A 13,342-nucleotide genomic window follows, 5' to 3' on the forward strand; every position below is an offset into this window, starting at 1 on the left:
GTGTACGGAGCGGAGCCGTGTGTGTATGAGGTGTATGGAGCAGAGCCATGTGTGTACAAGGTGTACGGAGCAGAGCCATGTGTGTACAAGGTGTACGGAGCAGAGCCGTGTGTGTACAAGGTGTACGGAGCAGAGCCGTGTGTGTACGAGGTGTACGGAGCAGAGCCGTGTGTGTACGAGGTGTATGGAGCAGAGCCATGTGTGATATATGGAGTGAAGCCGCCTGTGTACAGGGTGTGTTGAGTGGAGCGGTGTGTGTACAGGGTGTACGGTGCTGAGCCGTGCGTGTACTTTATGTACAGAGCAGAGTTGTTTGTGTATGGACAGGAGCCATGTTTGTACGGCACGAAGCTGTGTGTCTACGACATGTACTGAGCAGAGCTGTGTGTATGAGGTGTATGGAGCGGAGCCGTGTGTGTATGGAGCGGAGCTTTTTTCGTTTAATAAGTAAATTTTTTTTTATAAAACAATGATTGGATCCATCTCAATATTACATGTATTGTTCTCCAATATTTCCTCTCTATTATTCTTATCTGTGTATTATCATCTTGCGTCTTTTTCCTTCTTCCTAATATTATTCTATGTTCCGCAGCTGCAGGAGTAAATGGTGAAAGTAATTAATATCATGAAGGAGAATCTTCTCCAGGCACAGGCAAGGGTCTATGACCAATCAGTGAGACTGAAGCAGTTCCAGCCCGGGAACCCCATGCTAGTGCTTTCACATGTAAAGCGCCATGGATTAAATGGCGCTATAAAAATGTATAATAATAATAAAACAATAATAGAGCTTATCTGTATGGCGGAGAGCAAGTTCCTAGCTAAGTGGAAAGGCCCATATGAGGTGGTGGAAAAACTGGGTGACATTAATTACAAGGTACACAGCTGCGCCGAAGGAAGCCGCACCAAGTCTCATCATGTGAACTTGCTAAAACCTTGGCGAGACCGAGAATCGCTGGACGTCCCTTGCCTGGGAGCCAGTCCCAAAGCCACAGTGGATGAAGTCACTGTTGCGGAGACTCTTACACCCACCCAGAGGCAACGGTGTCGGGAGCTGTTGCAGCAGAACCATGACCTGTTCTCGGAGCTGTCAAGGCATACTCAGGTGGTAGAGCATGACATGTTAACAGAACCGCATGTCAGGGTGAACCTCAAGCCCTATAGAATTCCGGAAGCATGTCAGGAGGTGATTTCAAATGAGATGAAGAGGATGCTAGATCTCGGGGAGATAGAGGAGTCGAAAAGTGGATGATCGAGTCCAGTCGTCCTTGTGCCAAAGCCTGATGGCGAGTGGCGGTTCTGCAACAACTACTGCAAGCTGAATGAAGTCTAAAGATTTGATGCATACCCGAAGTCTTATGTGGACGAGCTCATCGGGAGACTTGGTCCCACAAGGTACATTACAACTCTAGACCTGACGAAGGGCTATTGGTAAATCCCCATGTCCCATAGTGTCAAGGAGAAGATGGCCTTCTCGATGCCTGATGGGTGTTTTCAATACACCACGATGTCCTTCGGTCTTCAGTGGGCCACGGTAACCTTCCAGAGGGCGATGGATCGGATCCTGACTCTGCATAAGAAGTATGCCGCAGCGTACCTCGATGACATTGTGGTCTTTAGCCCTGACTGGGCTTGTCATCTGCCAAAAGTACAGTTATGGATGTTTTAAGAAATGCGGGGTTCACCATAATTCCGAAAAAATATGCCAAGTACCTAGGCTATGTCGTTTGGAGGGGCAAAATTAAGCTAAAAATAAACAAGATCGAGGCGATTCAAGAGTGGCTGCAACCACTTTCCATGAAGCAAGTGAGGGCGTTTCTTGGAATTGTGGGGTACTATCTGCTATTCATTCTGAGTTTCGCTATAGCAGCCGCGCCATTGATAGATCTTCTCAAAGGCACCTGTTAGAAAAAATAACAATTTCTTACTTTTTAACTAAGAGCACAGTGAGGATAGAAATGAAAACAATATTGAATTGTGTGGATAAAACAAATCTTGTTTAAAATTCATTAAAAAAATTGATTAGAAAAATGAAGAAAAGTAAGTTCATAGCACCCAAAAATATGTATTAGATTATAGAAGAGAAAACAAGCATTCAGTGGTTCTTACATATGGTCTTGAGGTTGTTGTGGTCTGGGTTGGAGATTCTCAAGGTATGAGAGCTCTGTCTGATCAGGAGTTAGGTCGGCTTATGTACTATTTTGACCCATAGACTTACATTGGTTGCTCTTTTTCCTGTCTCATAACCACATATGGTGATTTGCCGCTATATTCATACCCTCTACCATATTAGAACAACACTAGTAACTTATGGAATATGATTTTTAATTTTTGCACATTACCTCATTTTGAAATACTTAAGCCTATAGCCTATGACCTTTGGGAACCATTTACTATCTCCAAATAGACACATATTGACAGTTCTGACAAAAGCCCTATAGTTCTGACAGAGAACAGCTGTATCTACCAAAGTCCTCAGAATAACTCAGTCGCCCACTAACCAGAGTTAGACTTAACTGCATATGTTAAGTACTCTATATTTTTTATTATTGAAATAGATATTTTGCAGTCCCCCTGATTATGATTTGAGAAATATTATGATCAATCCTAAACTCATTCTCTCACCATTCATATCACATTCATTCTTTATTCTGAAAACTTTGTATCAACCCCAAAATCGAAGGTGAGCTAAGCCCACCAGCATCAGGGGCTTATCTACAGCATTCTGCAATGCTGTAGATAAGCCTCCATTGTATCCTGAAAGATGAGAAAAAAAGGTTAGATTATACTCACCTGGGTGGGCGGTCCGATCCGATGGGCGTCGCGGTCCGGGGCCTCCCATCTTCTTACGATGACGTCATCTTCTTGTCATCACGCTGCGGCTCCGGCGCTGGTGTACTTTGTCTTCCCTGTTGAGGGCAGAGCTGTTATGATCAGGTGGCCTTGGAGCAGCATGAAATGACCTTCGCTGGAGCAGTGGTAACTTTACTGACCGCAAACCCTGATCCTATCACCGCAACTAGAAGTAGCCGTGTGGTGTGCCTAACCACACCTAGACACCTTGACACAGCCTAAGGACTAAATATCCCTAAAGATGGAAATAGGAAAACTCTCTTGCCTCAGAATAGATCCCCAAAGGATAGATAGCCCCCCACAAATAATGACTGTGAGTAGGAGAGGAAAAGACACACGCAGACAGAAAACAGGGCTAAGCAAAGGAGGTCGCTTCTACCTAGATAGGAAAGGATAGTACAGGATACTATGCGGTCAGCATAAAACACTACAAAATATCCACAGTAGAAAAATGCAAAAACTCCACCACCTAACTAAAGATGTGGAGAGTATATCTGCGACTCCAGCGAGTCCAACTAGACTGAGAAAAACATCAGGCACAGTCTAGCAGGAACAAAATAGAAACAAGATACGCACAGAAAATAAACACACAGCAGTGTGTCTAAAAAAATGAAGCAAACACTTATCTTAGCAGAATTGGCAGCAAGCAGGAGAGGCCAGGCAGAGGACCAACACTTCCAAAGGAACATTGACTACTGGCAAGGACTAATGAGTCCTGCACAGCTAAATACCCCAGTCAGAATTGCAATTAGCAGAAACACCTGTCCAAGACTGCTGCTCAGGAATAACTGCATTACCATCAACAACCACCGGAGGGAGCCCAAGAGCAGAATTCACAACACAGAGCAGAGTACTGCAGCGCCCACATGCTAGGACTCTCTGACCTTTCCCGGCGCCTGCGCACTGCAATATTTTGCTCTGCCCTCAACAGGGAAGACAAAGTACGCCTGCGCCGGAGCCGCAGCGTGAAGACAAGAAGAGGATATCATCGTAAGAAGATGGGAGGCCCCGGACCATGATGCCCATCAGACCGGACCACAGCGGGACTGCCCCTGGGTGAGTATAATATAACCTCTTTTTTTTATCTTTCAGGATAAATCGGGGGCTTATCTACAGCATTACACAATGCTGTAGAAAAGCCCCTGATGTCGGTGGCCGCAGCTCATCTTCGATTTTGGGGGTGACAGGTTCCCTTTAACAAACCCTTGTCTTTCTTTATCTCATTTGTCCACATATCCCAAGGAAAATTATTTATTTGTGACAAACTGAACTGTATCGGGAGGATTTTCAGATTTCTTAAGCTTGTTGATGTAATATTTAAACGTCCTTTTTTGAGAGTTTTCACATTTTCCTCAATACAATATAAACCTATTTTCAGACTTTCGGCATGTACACAAGATGAAAAGAATGCAGAAACAACTTTTTCTGCCATGACTTGGAAACAAATCTTGTCAGCGCTTTCTGGTGTCACCAAGTCCTGGATCGTGTGTACATTCTCCACTCTGGCGTGTCATGAGGTATGATTATGGAAACATGAATAATTAATGACGTTATCCTGTCCAGGTAGACACATTACCTTAGAAATAACATTTAAGCATGAAGAAATGTCTAATTGTTCAGTGTTTGTGAAAACAAATGCAAAATGCGTGTCCTGTAATTGATAATATAGCAATTGTGTTTGACTAACAGGAATTCCCAGAACAGTTATAGGAACCAGGGTTTCTTCTCTTCCCGACAACCATTGTTCTATTCCCATTTCCATGTTAATGAGATGTGATTGACACTGGTGATATCTAGAAGATTTTTTCCAGTTAGACATGTTAAAAGTCCATATCATAGTCATAAACACTCCATCTCGTAATAAAGGTTTAGATTGGAATTGATTGATTTGGAAAGGAGTAGATGGTTGAAACCTTGTCTACTGCTGACCATCCATTTCACATTCACATCTTTACATTGTTTGTAGTTATTTTTACTTAAAACGCAACATTGGTAAAGTCCAGAATCCTAAGGAGCTGGATTATCTACAGAAAAAATAAAATTCTTATTCAACCAACTCACAATACCGGATTCACCTCTGTGAATAACATTTATTGGACCATTTGAAAAACTTCCCAAAAATAATCTATCTTTGGTCCATGTCAACAGAGATTCTGAAGGTAATTCTAACCTTGTGTTGCATTTTGATAATAAAGGAGACATATTTTCTTGGCTATGTATTGCTTGTGGTGTAACCCTTACTTCTGGAGCTAGAGTATTTGTTACTGTAAAAACTACAGCTACCTGTACTTGTACTGGCTCTCTGTAAGTTCCATGTTTTTACCCAATCTTCATCTCCTTCTGTAACAGAAAGTAATGAAGGATCCAAAATTTTCCCAAACAGTTGTGTCGTTAGCCAAATATTTGTTTTGGATCTTAAATCTTTCCGTTTTGTGATCATATCATTTGTAATATCACCTGAGCACACAGCTTTTTCTTCACCTCTTACCTCTATATTCCAGTGTAACACATCTGTAGGATTACATTCCCATGTACCTGTCTTATTATTGTTTACATAATCTCATTGTAACTGTATAAACCCAGTCTTCGATCCTGTGGTAGCATGTAATATTATGTCAGTGTCATGTATGAAGTGTAGCTCAATACAGCATTTTACACCATAACCCATGCAAATGTTTCCGGTAATATCTACTGAATCGTCCGGTATGTCTTTATCTATTAGGTTTTGTAGACTAGATCCTCTTGGTTTCTGTGAACGTAGAGTTCTTTTGAAAGGTTCATTCATTTCACTAGTATTCGTTCCATGATGTAAAATATCTTCTGCATAGATCACAGTTGAAATAGTACAAAGAAGCAGAAATTTAATTCCCATCAGATTGTAGCTTTTCCTGGGAAACCTTGTCCCATGGTTTTGATTATCTCAAAGGGACCTTCCAGTGGCGTAACTACCGCGGTCGCAGCGGTCGCCAGTGCGACCGGGCCCGGCAGGTCAGGGGCCCGGGCCCGGCAGGCAGGCTCGGACTGGCAGTGCCTCCCCCCGCTCCAGGGCCTCCCCCCCCTTCCCCGCCGCCGCCGCCGCCGCTGCCTTGAATACTCACCCTGCTCCAGCGATGGTCTCGGCGTCTGCACTGCAGCTCGTTCCTGCTTGAGCGGTCACGTGACACCGCTCATTAAGATCATGAATATGCGCATATTCATGATCTTAATGAACGGTGTCACATGACCGCTCAAGCAGGAAGAAGGTGCTGCGCCGGCGCCGCCGTCTGGAGTCGGGACAGAGCGCGAGGGATGTCGGCACGGCCGTGCAGTGGGAAGACAGGTGAGTATGAGGGACGAGGGACGGGGGGACGGGGGAACGGGGGGGGGGGGATGAAGGAGGACATAAGCCGGCGGGCCGAGCAGGAGCGGAGAGCTAAGCCTGCATACAGGGGGGAATATGAGCCATGCAGGGGGGAATATGAGCCATGCAGGGGGGGATATGAGCCATGCAGGGGGGAATATGAGCCATGCAGGGGGGAATATGAGCCATGCAGGGGGGAATATGAGCCATGCAGGGGGGAATATGAGCCATGCATACAGGAGGGGTAATATGAGCTATGTATATGGGATAGGAGGGAGATGAGCCATGCATACAGGAGGGGGGTCATTATACAGTATTGAGCATCATGTGTGGCCGTTATACAGTATGCAGCATCATGTGTGGCCATTATACAGTATGGAGCATCATGTGTGGTGGCCGTTATACAGTATTGAGCATCATGTGTGGCCATTATTCTATGGGGGTTACATTGAGTTGTATGGCAGGGCTGCAGGGGGGGGGGCCCCATTTGGAAGTTCGCACCGGGGCCCCTAACTTTGTAGTTACGCCACTGGGACCTTCCCAGTTACTTTCCCATGGTCCACTCTTCCTGAAAGTTTTAGTCATCACTAGAGCCCCTTTCTTGAATTTGGATTCATATGGTGGCTCCATTCTCTGCATTCTTGATGCAACATGTGGAAGAATAGTTTTCAAGTTTTCCGGGAGCAATTACAACCATTTGGATCTTGCAACAGCATCTTTTTGAGGTGTAGACAAAAATGGTTCATGTGGAAAAATCAATGGCATTTTTCTTCCTGTCATTAGTTCAAAAGGAGTAAATTGAGTTGTGGAAGAAGTTGTTCCTCTCACTCTCAACAGTACAAAAGGTACGGCATCGACCCAAGTATTGCCTTTGTCCAATAGCATCTTGGCAATTCTGGATTTTATTGTTCTATTCATCCTTTCCACAATACCAGCAGACTGTGGATGGGAATGTACATGGGACTGTTGTCGTACCCCTAGAATAGTACATACTTGCATGATTTTTCCTGTAAAGTGACTTCCTTGATCAGAGGAGATCATTCTTGGGATCCCCCAAGTACAAAAGACATGATTAACTAATGCTCTAGCTGTAGACAAAGCATCATCTTTCCTGACAGGTAAAATTTCTATCCATTTAGAAAAAACATCTACTACAACCAATACATACCGGAGACCATTTTTACCTGATGGTAACGGACCAATGTAGTCGATTTGTAACGTAGACCATGGACCATCTGCAGGTGCAGTTCAGAGCAGTTTCTTTCCTTTTGGTCTTGGAATAATTTGGGCACAAATGAAACATGATTGAACAATACTTTGTACTGTCTCTTCCATCTTTTCCCAGTAAAATTTCTCTCTGAGAATGCCTAACAAATTCTGTTGGCCCAAATGACCCCAACTTTCATGATTATAACTTGTGAACTCAACTTGCAGATGTTTTGGTACAACAGGACACAACTCCCTGTTTAAGTCATGACACAAAACCCTGTTTTCACAAACAAAGGGAGGTTTTGGATAAACCCGCTAAGCAACAAGAGATGTGTCTTCTTGTTTTTCCACAAAAGAAGGGATATTCGTGTCTGTTCCTTGAACTGCTGAAACCTCTAGAGGTTCAGGTTCAAACACTTCTTCTCCTGTCAGGCTGCCTCTTTGGCAAAAATATCTGTGGTGGCATTTCCAACAGATAATTCATCATCAGATTTTTTATGGGCAGGGACTTTGCAATAGCGAAATCATTAGGGTTTTTTGATGCTATCTCAAAACTCGTTTTCAGCATATCACTATGTACAAAAGTCCTATTAGAAGAATCTACATAGCCTGTTTTTTTCCCAAACTGGCAAGTAATCTGTCAATGATCTAACAACATAGGAGCTATTCATTATTATTATTATTTATTTATATAGCACCATTGATTCCATGGTGCTGTACATGAGAAGGGGATACATACAAATTACAGTAAGCAAACTAACAATTACAGACTGATACAGAGGGGCGAGGACCCTGCCTTTGCGGGCTTACATTCTACAGGATGGTGGAGATTGAGACAATAGGACGAGGATTGCAGGAGCTCCGGTAGTGGTGAGGCGGTAGCTGCAGTAGTGTTGAGGCAGCGGGGTCAGTGCAGGCTGTAAGCTTTCCTGAAGAGGTGGGTTTTCAGGTTCCGTCTGAAGGATCCGAAAGTGGTTAAGAGTCGGACATGTTGGGGCAAAAGAATTCCAGAGGATGGGGGATATTTTGGAGAAGTTTTGGAGGCGGTTGGGTGAGGAGCGAATAAGTGTGGAGGAGAGAAGGTCTTGGGAGGACAGGAAATTACGCAAGGGAAGATATCGGGAGATTAGTTCAGAGATATATGGAGGAGACAGGTTATGGATGGCTTTGTAGGTCAGTATTAGTAATTTGAACTAAATAAACTGAGGGAATGGGAGCCAGTGAAGAGCTATCACTGTAGATTACAATGGGACACGGATATCAGCTTTGTTCAGCAGTTGTACCATTTTTTACCGCTTCTAGCTCTGCCCTTTGAGCTGAAAAATGACTCGGCAATTTGGGTTTCACAACCTGTCCTCTTTTGAGATAAAAAATGGCATATCCTGAATAATGGTACCCATCTGAATAGAATCTGGAACCATCTACAAAAATTGTTTCATCTGTTACCTCTGCCTTCTGTCTGAAAAGCAATGGACTAGGATCCTGAAAATACTGTAGACAATCAAGAGTTTGCCCTTCATATTGTATCAACAGAGGAAGAACATATTTGGCCTTATAATCTACCCAGAGGCGTAGCTAGGGTTTTGGTCCATGGGGGACAAAGCTTCTGAGTGGGCCCCTAGGCAGGTAACCTTGATTACAACTGGATGACGCACCCTAATAGTGGAGAACCTCAGCAGATGACCGCGCTGTTGCTGAAAATAATCTCTATATAAAGACCAATATGGATATTACCGCCATATGGTCAGTGGTAGATACCAGCCCTACAGAACATATAACAGATCACAGCACAGTTACAGGTAATGACTTACCGCTGAATTCCTTTCTGATGGAATCGTTCATTTTTCCCATCCTTTCCGTCTGGCCCAGACTGACATGACAACTTCTTCCAGCAACGACTCACCTGCAGAGAAAACAATAAAGACCCATTTCACTTATCATATTCCAGCCCCATCACCATCTATTCCCAACCTGCACAATCTCCTCATCCTGCTGATACCCCAATACTGAGCCGCTGCTGTCGTATGTGTCCCTATTACTGCACCTGCTACCCCAAGACTGAGCTGCTGCTGCTGTATGTGTCCCTATTATTCCAACTGATACCCCAATACTGAGCATCTGCTGCCGTATGTGTCCCTATTACTGCACCTGATACCCCAATACTGAGCCGCTGCTGCCGTATGTGTCCCTATTACTGCCCCTGATACCCCAATACTGAGCCGCTGCTGCTGTATGTGTCCCTATTACTGCCCCTGATACCCCAATACTGAGCCGCTGCTGCTGTATGTGTCCCTATTACTGCCCCTGATACCCCAATACTGAGCCGCTGCTGCTGTATGTGTCCCTATTACTGCACCTGATACCCCAATACTGAGCCGCTGCTGCTGTATGTGTCCCTATTACTGCCCCTGATACCCCAATACTGAGCCGCTGCTGCTGTATGTGTCCCTATTATTCCACCTGATACCCCAATACTGAGCATCTGCTGCCGTATGTGTCCCTATTACTGCACCTGATACCCCAATACTGAGCCGCTGCTGCCGTATGTGTCCTTATTACTCCACCTGATACCCCAATACTGAGCCGCTGCTGCCGTATGTGTCCCTATTACTGCACCTGATACCCCAAGACTGAGCCGCTGCTGCTGTATGTGTCCCTATTATTCCACCTGATACCCCAATACTGAGCATCTGCTGCCGTATGTGTCCCTATTACTGCACCTGATACCCCAATACTGAGCCGCTGCTGCCGTATGTGTCCTTATTACTCCACCTGATACCCCAATACTGAGCCGCTGCTGCCGTATGTGTCCCTATTACTGCACCTGATACCCAATACTGAGCAGCTGCTGCCGTATGTGTCCCTATTACTGCACCTGATACCCAATACTGAGCCGCTGCCGCCGAATGTGAACCTATTACTGCCCTTGATACCCCAATACTGAGGCGCTGCTGCTGTATGTGTCCCTATTACTGCCCCTGATACCCCAATACTGAGGCACTGCTGCCGTATGTGTCCCTATTACTGCCCCTGATACCCCAATACTGGGCCGCTGCTGCCGTATGTGTCCCTATTACTGCCCCTGATACCCCAATACTGAGGCACTGCTGCCGTATGTGTCCCTATTACTGCACCTGATACCCCAATACTGAGCCGCTGCTGCCATATGTGTCCCTATTACTGCCCCTGATACCCCAATACTGAGCCTGTGCTGCCGTATATGTCCCTATTACTGCACCTGATACCCCAATACTGAGCCGCTCCTGCCATATGTGTCCCTATTACTCCACCTGATACCCCAATACTGAGCCGCTGCTGCCATATGTGACCCTATTACTGCACCTGATACCCCAATACTGAGCCTCTGCTGCCGTATATGTCCCTATTACTGCACCTGATACCCCAATACTGAGCCGCTGCTGCCATATGTGTCCCTATTACTGCACCTGATACCCCAATACTGAGCCTCTGCTGCCGTATATGTCCCTATTACTGCACCTGATACGCCAATACTGAGCCGCTGCTGCCATATGTGTCCCTATTACTGGTTCTCTGTGCCCTCTAGATTCTAAAGCAACGCTCTACAATATAGTAATGCCAGCTGCAAGTGCCTTAGAAAACAGTGCCAATATTTTGCCCCTGGAACGTAATAATGCTCTGTGTGCCCCTTTGATGGCAACAGTAACCTGAGTTCCCCTATAACAATAAGTGCCCACTTTACATTTAATAAAGTACCGAGTCTCCCCCTGTACAGCTCCCCTATACACAGCATAATGCACCCACACAGTATACTGACTTCTTAGTATCCCCCAAACTGTTTGATGGCTCGAACAATGTATAATGACCCCCACACTGTAATCTCCATATTGTATGATGGCCCCCTAGATATCCTCCATATACATATAAATAATATGAAGAGAGCCACATGCAAGTCCAAGAGCGGACAGAAAAGACTCCCAGGCAATACATATATAATCACAGGGGAACAATTTGAAAAACATTTTCTGTTGAGTTAGGTTTTTGAGCTGATTTATACTAAAATTGGCATGCTAATTCCAAAATTGTAGTCAGTTTTTTTCTAGCATGTCAAGTTTTTCCTACACAACTTACCTGCCAGAGAAGCACAATTGCACTGATATCTGTAATAAGACTTGTTATCTGATTACAATTCGACTCATATAGAGCTACGTGGCAACTTGTAAGAGTAGTCACAACTTTGTCATGCCTATTTCCTATATATTTCATTTTTTGTTCATATTTGTACTATTTAAAAAAACAACGACACTTTTTAGGTACAGTAGTTTACATAGTTTTGAGAAGACAAAAATCCTATAGTTCAAAAACTTGACCTGATAGAGAAAAACTGAGATCATTTCTGGATTCAGCATCCAAAAATTAATTAAGAACAGTTGTCTGACCTAACTCTTAAAAAATTGTGTTCCCCAGTGGAAAGAGTCACCAAACTGCCATTAAAGGTATATAAAAATCCATCATTTATTAATAAACATAACAGTAAAATACTAAGATGACATACAGAAAACTCTAAGTCATAATTGGGTAATAACGTGAATAACGGACATAGGTAACAGGTACCAAATATCACACCTAGAGTCTACGACTAGAGGTCACAAGTTCGCTAACCAAGTTCTCCCATACATGGTAACACATAGACAATCCCTATGAAAAATTTAAATCTACAGCCGTATAAGGCCATGTTCACACGATCCTTTTTTTCATGCGGAATTGCCGCGATTTTCCCACTGCGGGTCCGCAGCTGTTTTCCATGCAGGGTACATTACATTGTACCCTATGGAAAACAGGAACTGCTGTGCCCACAATGCGGAAAATAAAAAAAAAAGCCGCGCTGAATAGCTGCGGGAAAAAAGAAGTACCATGTCACTTCTTTTTTTCGGAGCCGCAGCGGTTCTGCACCCATTGACCTCCATTGTGAGGTCAAACCCGCAGTAAAACCCGCAGATGAAAAAAATATCTGCGGGTTTTACTGCGGTTTGTGGTGCAGAACCGCTGCAGCAGGAAGTGCGGGGAAGCGGGCAGAAGTGTGTGGGCGGAGTGTGGCTGCCCCCCCGTGCTCCGATCCCGCCCCCCCGTGCTCCAATCCCACCGCCCCGTGCTCCGATGCCCCCCCCAGGGCTCCGATGCCCCCCCTGTGCCCTAATCTCCCCCCCCCTTATACTTACCCGGCGTCCCGGTGTCCGTCCGGCCGTCTTCTCCCTGGGCGCCGCCATCTTGCAAAATGGCAGGCGCATGCGGCCGGCAGATTCGTTCCAAAGTGCATTTTGATCACTGAGATAGATTATATCTCAGTGATCAAAATAAAAAAAAAATAGGTAATGACACCCCCCCCCCCTTTGTCACCCCCATAGGTAGGGACAATAAAAAAAAATTAAGAATTTTTTTTTTTTCCACTAAGGTTAGAATAGGGTTAGGGGTAGGGTTAGGGGTAGGGTTAGGGTATTTTCAGCCATTTTAACCCTAAAAAACTTCCTAGAAAACACACAGACTCTGCATAGAAAACTGCATAAAAAAAAGGATCAAAAAAACGATCAAAAAACGCATCAAAAAAGGACAGAAAAAGGAACAAAAAATGGACCTGCGTTTTCTGCCAAGAGCTGCAGTTTTTTAAAAAACAGTCCTGAAAAAAAAAGGATGGAAATCAGGAACGTGTGAACATACCCTAAAGGACTGGACCTCACCCATATTAGTCGTGGTGTGTATATGGCAGCGCCAGCCTCTACGCGCATCTCGCGTAGGCTTCTTCGGGGGTCCAGTAGACTCTAGGTGTGATATTTGGTGCCTGTTACCTACAGTCATGGCCAAAATTTTTGAGAATGACACCAAAATTATATTTTTACATGATCTGCTGCCCTCTGGTTTTTATTAGTGTTTGTCTGATGTTTATATCACATGCAGAAATATTATTGC

The sequence above is a fragment of the Ranitomeya imitator genome, chromosome 2, assembly GCF_032444005.1.
Source record: "Ranitomeya imitator isolate aRanImi1 chromosome 2, aRanImi1.pri, whole genome shotgun sequence".
In the NCBI taxonomy this organism is placed as follows: domain Eukaryota; kingdom Metazoa; phylum Chordata; class Amphibia; order Anura; family Dendrobatidae; genus Ranitomeya; species Ranitomeya imitator.